Source organism: Uranotaenia lowii, chromosome 2 (genome assembly GCF_029784155.1).
Source record: "Uranotaenia lowii strain MFRU-FL chromosome 2, ASM2978415v1, whole genome shotgun sequence".
NCBI classification, from domain to species: Eukaryota; Metazoa; Arthropoda; class Insecta; order Diptera; family Culicidae; genus Uranotaenia; species Uranotaenia lowii.
Window position 1 is genome coordinate 429573197 of NC_073692.1, and position 8898 is coordinate 429582094.

At 39.7% G+C, this 8898-nt stretch overlaps 1 pseudogene; it reads right to left on the bottom strand.

The window, feature by feature from the left end:
* Positions 1–331: 331 nt before the first annotated feature.
* Positions 332–6564, bottom strand: LOC129749750 (ubiquitin-conjugating enzyme E2 Q2-like; annotated as a pseudogene).
* Between the last annotated feature and the right edge of the window lie 2334 nt (positions 6565–8898).

An 8898-nucleotide genomic window follows, 5' to 3' on the forward strand; every position in this document is an offset into this window, starting at 1 on the left:
TTTTGTCGTCCCTCTGTCAAGCCTCTGCCTTAATTTATTTGTTTCAAGGGTTCGCCGGTTTCCTACCGAAGTTTTGACGCAGCCTAGGACAACGACAACGCAGAGTGTCGGGGCAGATGAAAATAAACATAAACATCTCGAGGGAAACGGGGTAGAAAAAGGATGCCTCAAAGATTGCTCAGTCAGTTCCCTTTCTTTCGATACTTTCCCTTCGCTTGGATTTTTTTTTCAAAGTGTAGCGGAGCGGTCATCGAAGTAAACGATCGCGTTTTAGTTCGTTTCACAACTCTCCTTTTTTTTAATCGTAATTGATTCTTATATATACCCTTAAAAAGAAATGAACTAAGTTCATTCTGAACAGAACTAAGTTCATTCTCTTTCTATATCTCTTTTTGGCTACTCAGTCAACACCTGTTTTTTCTTCAATTGACTTGCCAACAAGAACTTTTCTGGGCCCCGGACCCACTCGAGTTCTTGCTGACAAAGTTGAATAAAAAAACAAAGCTGATGAGTAGCAGTGTTCGCTTCTTGGTACCCTGGCCAATAACCTTTTGCAAACCTACTTTGCGTGGGAATTGGCCTCAGGTCCGTTACATCTCCCCCTACTATCTGAGTTTGAAGCTATTCTAGAAGAGTATAGCTTCAAAACAGGGGAGTGCAGGAATCTAACTTTTATCTAGCTAATTGAAGATCCAAAATGCCGACCTTGGTTGAACTCCAAGCTTGCGGTGTAGTTAACTGAATTGCTGAGTCATCCTTTATATCGTTCCTGTTGCTGCCTTGTTATTTTTCCCAATCTGTGTGTTGGCTGGGGCTTATCTGCTATGGCTGTTGTCTCTGTGCTTCCGGTCGCTGTTTGCTACTGTAAAGATTAGGATAGTGTGCTGGTTTACTGCTGTTCCGATTGCAGCTGCTTAGCCCCGTTCAATTTGCTTTTATCTGTCCTCCTTTGGCGGAGTGAACCAGCCGTTCTTCTTGTGGATTTGGACCAACGATTTGAAACTCTGCTGTGCACGCGCCAAGCTGTCCTGGCCCTATGAATGATTCTTGGTCACACCAAATTGTATTCGGGCTGTACCCTTGACTAGAGTGGCCGCTTTCTGCATTATAATCGCCTCGACCGTGTATACTGAACTTCAGCCTTGTTCCGTAAACCACTCCATACAGATTTCACCACCCACCAGTACGTAACCACCGAATGAACGACCCGAACGCACAGTGGCTCGAAAAGATGCCTCTCCTTCAAGGTGATGTTGAGCAGGATGCTGTCCTTGTCCCTCCTTCTTCTTCAGCAGGACAAGATCGTTGTGCAACGGGCGGTCCGGGTCGACCGACATCAGCCGTATGTTCCACTCGTAAATCGAAACGTTGACCAGCTCTATCGAGTATATGTTGCTCTTGCACGAATCAGACCGGTAGATGTCCCGTAGTTCCTTCATCAACCGATCGGTCGCCTGTACCGAACCTGAGAATGATCCGTTCAGATAATCTTGTCGTTGACTTCGACTTAGTCTTTCTAGAGTTGCTAGATGTTCTACTTTTGTTTCGTATTTCTTGGCTATACCCCGTGCATTTCCAGATCCTCCTCGCCTTCGCTGTCCTGATCGCTTTCGCTCGACGTCACTCTCTCTGTTTTTTTTTTCGTTTCCATGCCCATTTTCCGATTTAGCTTTTCCGCTCCCTCCGTTTTTCAGCTTCGTCCATTGGCCCAGTATAGTTTCTTCCCCTCGTTGATTTCCTTCTCGTTCTCGTTAATTCCCGAGATGGCTCCACACTTTTGGATGTTGATGGCGTCATCGACAGCATTTTGGTCTTCTTCAGCGGTTTCCCTAATTCCTAATTCCTATTCAATGTAAGTGTTCGGGAAAAGAAAATATTCTAGATGTATTTCAATAAAATTCTTTGACCTAACCTCTAGCAAATTCTTTAGCCTAATATCTGTTTCCCTATTTATCGATGTTGTGTTAGTAGTTTTATGGGGTTAGTAGTGGGCGATTTAGTATTTTTTTTTTCGCATCTTTTTGTTGTGTTTTTTTTTTCTTCCTGCGAGTCAAAGTTTTTTTTTCGCATCTTTTTTTTTCAACTTATGGTGCTTTTTGTTCTTTTTGCGAGTAATTTTTTTTTCGCATCCTTTTTTTTTTTTTTGTTTTTTTTTTGTTTTTTTTTAAATTGTGGTAGCAGTGGTATTTTTTTTTTTTCAGTGGTGCTGGTGTTGTTGTTGTTGTTGATGTTGTTCCAAAGGTTGGCTGCGGTTTCCTCCCCCTTCGCCACTCAGGTTGAAATCGGTTGGGGATCAGTTCCACCTCGTCAGGATGGTTCCATATCATCACATCGTCGTTTTCGAAGTTCAGCTGATTCTGTGAATAAACTCATTTGGTTTCTTTTAAATAACAGAATATAATAATTTTAAAATCCATATCTAAATTTCCATTTAAAAAAATTGCACTATCTCTAAACCGTTTGTTTCTTGTATGATAGTTACTTTTCAGAAAGGGTCATCTTAAATCTCAAAAAAAAAAAATATTTTCATCATTCTAAAAGGCATTTGAAAAAACAATCAGTCTATTTCGTAAACAAACAATCATAATGTTCTTGGATGCGGATGTAAAAAAAAATTGAAACCTTCACTTTTTGTTATATCGCACAACGATATTCCTACGAAGGCAATGACACACGTTGTCATCAAAACGTGTGAACGACAACGTTCTGAAATTTAAAACCCTTTTACGTCGCGCCAAGAATGCAGCAACTTCGCAATAATGTTTTTTTTTTTTCATTCTGGGTCAATGCCTGGCGATCATATGCCCGGATTTACCTTAAGACACATATGGGATGGGATTATATAAGTGGAATCAAATGGATATATTTTCTCTTATGTTAGTATTCCTTGCTTCATTATTCATTTGTCCTTGATTTCTTATTTGTCAATTTATAATTTTCAAGTTTTTTCTTCAATAAGTGTCCTGAGTTTCTTCATGAATTCATTGCTATTGTCCTATGTTTCCTCCAATTTTGTTTAATATAAGAGTGTCATTTGTCTTCTCCTCGTTGATAAATTTTTGTTTAATTGGAGTGTCTTAAGTTTTCTCCAAGTTTAATTATTTTGAGAGCATCTTTTGTTTTCTTCACGTTTATATATTTTTGGAGTGTCTTTCGTTCTCTCCAAGTTTATTTATTTTGGGAGTGTCTTTTGTTTTCTCCACGTTTATTTATTTTGGGAGTGTCTTTCGTTTTCTCCAAGTTTATTTATTTTGGGAGTGTCTTTGGTTTTCTCCACTTATATTTATTTTGGAAGTTCTTATTGTGATATACAGCCCTTAAGGTGATAAGAGTTTATCCCTGTTTTCCAGTTCTTCGGTCTATTCAAAATTTATTTAAAAAATTGATAAACACATTATCGTTAAACTAACTGTAGGCTGTATATCTTTTGTTTTCTCCGATTTTATTTATTTTGTTTTCTTTTTGCGCTTTTAATTCTTATTGTGGTGTACAGCCCTTTAGGTGATAAGAATTTATCCCTGTTTTCCAGTTCTTCGGTCTATTCAAAATTTATAATAAAAAAAATTGATAAACACATTATTGTTAAACTAACGGTAGGCTGTATAGCCACCGAATTATAACGGATGGTCATTGCTATCAAGTACATGTTTCTATCGTAAAAGTGCTCTGGTAAACAGAATAGAGGAAAAGGCAAATAGCTTTGAAAGTTGATTTATGTCGTTGAGTCATTGATCCATTTTTTTCGAGTCTTGTCTGGTTTATAATTATGAAATTCATTTATTGTCACCTTTAAAGCGATTTGCCATTAAAAATGCCATTCAATCATTGAATTCATGTCTCTATCATGCTTGTTTTCATCATTCATTCTAGGTCGCGATCCCTTGTTTTTATCATTCATTCTAGATTGCACGCATTTGTCAATCTTGTTTTTTTTTCTTCATTCATATTTCATTTCATTTCATACTTATTCCAGTACTTATTAAATGTTCCGTATTTTGTCAGTTCTATTTTGAATTCGTCAGTGTTTCTTCGATTTTCAGTATGTTCGTTTTTCGGATAAGTTTTTCCATAACGATCCGCCAACTATAACGTTGATAAAGTCGCGAATGCAATAAAGATGGTAAAACGACTATATTAGAAACAAAAAAACAAAAAAAAAAATCCACAGCCGAAGGATAATCATTATCATTTATCCCTTGTTGTTTCAATATATCAGATTGTAGTCCACTGTTCTATATTTTTTTCATACTTTTGTTAAATCTTGGTTAATTCAACCTGTTTTGGAACGAACAGGTCACCATGAACCACCCTAAGAAGCGAAATGACCCAGTAGCAACATGGCGATGCTGCGCGCATTAACAGCGGTAATGCGCGCCAAAATCATCGGTTTTCCTCGGACACGAAGAGGTTTTTCCGAAGGATCGAGCCACCGTCGATCCTTGAATCGGGCTCTTTTCCCAGCCAACCACCATCGGAGACGGACCACGGTAACAAAGTCAGCGGCTTTTGGAGCCAAGTCAGAGGCCAGCATGGCCATAGTCAGAGGTCGAAAAGGGACCATAGTTTGTGTTGGAAAGTCTATAATTGTAATTTAGTCTAAGTTGTTTGAAGTTATAATACAGTCCACTAAGTTTGTAATGTTTTGAATGAGTGCATTTATTGATCCATTCATTCCATTCCACAGACAAGCTACACAAAGTATTTTCTTCTTTTACACGTTTACAGTCTTTACAGTGTCTTTACATACAATTGTTGATTTTTGCGCGGAAATTGGGAGGACATTTTCTAGGGCTCCGATTATTTTTTTTTTTCATTCTTATGCGCACAATATACATATTTGCATGATCTATAAAACCAAATTCACTACCCCTTTATAAAAGGGGAATAATCGTTTAATGGACGAAACTTTGTCAAAAATTTTTGGTTTTGAAACTAACGAGGGCCCTGCTGTGTGAGCTTCGTGATTTGTGAACGAAGAAAATAAAAATGGAGGGACAGCGCCGCCGATTGGTAACATAACCTTAAAAATGAAATGAAAATGGAAGCGTCGTGTGCTCTCACTATAAATGCGTCTAGTTGCTGGGAAATGTTAAAATTCGTTTCGTCGCTTTCTGATCTTTGGTTTTTTCGGTGCTGTGTGGAGCCTTATAAAATATCTGGCCAATTATCCAATAACTAAGGAGACTTATAGGATTTTTTCACTGTCACTCTGAAGCGTTTTTTTAGCATACAATTTTTTTTTGTTAAGGGGTTTTTTCTTACAATTTTACGCATCCTCATTCTCCTCCTCGCCATCCTCCTCGTCTTCACCCTCACCGTCTTCTTCGTCTTCGCCATCGAGGTCTTCCTCCTCGTTGGAGTCAAACTCGCCCCCATCGTCTTCGCCTTCGTCTTTTTTCACCTTTTTTAATTTTGTGGCTTTCTCCTCGACCGGCCGCTTGACACCTTTCGTCGCTTCCTTGGTTTCCTTGGTGGTCTTTTCTTCTCCGGCGGCAACGGTTTCAATTTCATTTTTTTCCGAACTCATTTTGATGGTTTTTGGTAGGTTTGTAACTTTTTTTTTTTTTTCTTAAGTAGACTTACTGTCCGGGACTAAAGCCGCCTTTTCTGCTTGACCACTTGTTTTATAGTTAGAAGAACAGTGCCTTTTAGAGTGTGATGGCTTGCTTCAGGTACTCTCTGGAGTAGCTTTTGGCTCTGATGCGCACACAACGATGTCTACATCGATCTGATCTCACGATTCTTCTCTTTTTTCTACTTGGCACATAGAACCGAGAAAGATGTTTTTTTTTTTTCTACAATCAATCCCCTCGAGACAAATTTAATTCCAAACATTAGCCAGTTGCTGGTCCCACCACCTCATCATAAACTCCACGACAGATGATGTTTATTCTGGTTCTTATCACTCTCTTTACACGCATGCACAGCGGTGTTGATCTTGATAACGGAAGACCCCACAACACACAGGTGTCTGCAATGCCGAGTTCTAGCAGAAAAAACACACGTAACACAACACCTGAACCGACTCCAATCTACAACGGACCGATCGCGTCGACCGACTACGATGCACTTTTCCTGTTGCTGGCTTTATTAACACAGTCAAAATCGTTATTAGCTTTCACTTAAAATCACAATTTCCAACTCGGTTTATTCGTTGAATATTTCAGAATTTTTCTTGACTCTATCGATTTTAACTGCAGCCTTATAGAGTCTCACTTTTTCCCATCAAATTTAGGATATCTTCTCAAGCTGGCTTAATTAACAAAATCGTTATCAGCTTTCCCCAAAAACCACACGGTCCGACTCGAACGCACTTAATAATCTTTTTTTTCTGGGATATTCGAAGCGATCGACTTATCGTTACGAATTAAAAATCACAACTTTAATTCAACAACGCGATGCAATTAATTGCAAACACCGGCAAACGATTCCGAATACTATTTTTTTTTGTTGGTTTTAGGCACCAGTCAGAAAAAAACGCGTACCGCCACTGCTGTGACTTTTCCGCTGTCACCATAATGTAGCGGAGCGGTCATCGAAGTAAACGATCGCGTTTTAGTTCGTTTCACAACTCTCCTTTTTTTTAATCGTAATTGATTCTTATATATACCCTTAAAAAGAAATGAACTAAGTTCATTCTGAACAGAACTAAGTTCATTCTCTTTCTATATCTCTTTTTGGCTACTCAGTCAACACCTGTTTTTTCTTCAATTGACTTGCCAACAAGAACTTTTCTGGGCCCCGGACCCACTCGAGTTCTTGCTGACAAAGTTGAATAAAAAAACAAAGCTGATGAGTAGCAGTGTTCGCTTCTTGGTACCCTGGCCAATAACCTTTTGCAAACCTACTTTGCGTGGGAATTGGCCTCAGGTCCGTTACAAAAGATTCTTACCGGAGACAACTTGGACTTTGACTTTTTTATTCAATAAATTATTCCGATTGTAAGAAGAGTGGGAATCCTTTCGAGATTGGAACATTAACACATTTGACAATTGTCATAAATTTAGGTGGAGTGCGCAATGCGCAATACGCAACCGACTCTTCAGAAAAAAAGGATTTTTTGTACCATCAACGAAACGATTTGATTTTGAAGTGGATGTGATGGGCTTTTTTATGCTTGAGAAATTTTTGGTTGAATCGGAAATGGTAAAGTGTTGAAGGGTGCGCGTAATTCAACTCGAGCTGTACAGGTAAAATAAGAGGAAAATTTGAACGTTTGGTTTGTTTTGATTGTCGTTGGCTGTCATAAACTCAACAATTTTATGATCCGCCGATTGATTTCTGCAATATATCGGGCGCCTTGATTTTATGACTTTGGGACATTGTGTTGAAATCGTTGGAAGGCAGCTTTAGGTCGAAGGTCTCTGCTTAAAATCCAAACATATTGTGACGTGTTGTGAGAAATTTCTGAACAATTGGATCACAAAAACTGACTCTCATAAAACTCATAAAGCGAGAAGAAGAGCTGTACATTTTCTTTCTGTTCGGACAATTTTCTCAAAAGAACGTTTCCACTTAAAAAAGAGGAGGATTATACATTTCTTTCAATTAAACTGTTCCGTAAATAGCACATTGAAAAATACAGAACGAAATAAGTAAATTATTTGGGTTGCTCATTTCTCGAATGCATCTTGAATGCAAAATGGAATTGGTTCTAATATTATTGTTTATATTACAAAAAATATAAAAGAAGATAACTATTGGAATGATACTAGAAACTAGCAAAAAAACTTGAAGAAAAAAATGACAACTTACTTACTTACTTACTTAATGATCCCGCGCCGATCCTCCGGTGCATAGGGCCGTGGTAAAAGACCTCCACTGTTGACGATCCGGAGCCAGCGTCTTCACTTGGTCCCAGTCAAGATTCTCGTCGACAGTTCGGATTTCAGCGGCTAGGCTTCGCCGCCACGAGTTTTTGGGTCTGCCTCTTCTTCGATGACCTTCTGGATTCCAATCTAGCGCCTCTCTGCAAATCTCGTTTTCATCTCTTCGCAGCGTGTACCCAATCCATCTCCACTTACGTTCCCGAATCTCAATTTCTAGCGCCCTTTGATGACACCGGCGATGTAGTTCCTCATTCGAGATACAGTTGCCAGGCCACCAAGCGCGGATGATATTCCGCAGGCAGCGGTTTACAAATACTTGCAGTTTTCGCGTCGTTACCGCATATGTGCACCAAGTTTCGCACCCGTACAGCAATACGGATTTGACGTTTGAGTTGAAGATTCGGATTTTTGTTCGTAGAGAGATCTGGCGTGACCGCCAGATGTTTCGGAGACTCGCAAACGCAAATCGGGCCTTTCTGATCCGGGTTTCGATGTCTTTTCTGGTACCACCATCAGGCGTTATCTGGCTACCAAGATACTGGAAGCACTCCACTTTCTCAACTTGTTGCCCAGCTACCATGAAATTGGAGGGATTTCCTGTGTTGATCTCCATCGACTTGGTCTTTCCGACATTGACTTTGAGACCTGCTGCCTTGGAACTTTCGGTGAGGTCGTCGAGTTTGCTCTGCATATCTGGTTGTGTTTGGGCGAGCAAGACAATATCGTCAGCCAGGTCAAGGTCGTTCAGTTGCTCCATTGTTGAAGGATTCCAAGGCAATCCTCGGTTCGGTACACAGTCAATCGATCCAATCAGGATCTCATCCATTACGATTAGAAAAAGTAGCGGTGATAGAATACATCCTTGTCTCACTCCAGCAGTTACCGGGATTGGCTCGGACAAGACACCGTCGTGCAATACCTTGCACGAAAATGCCTCGTACTGTGCTTCGATGAGATGGACTAGTTTCTCTGGGACCCCTCGTCGCCTTAGAGCCGCCCAGATGTTTTCATGGTTAAGTCGGTCGAATGCTTTTTCGAAATCAACGAACACCAGCAGAAGAGAATCCTG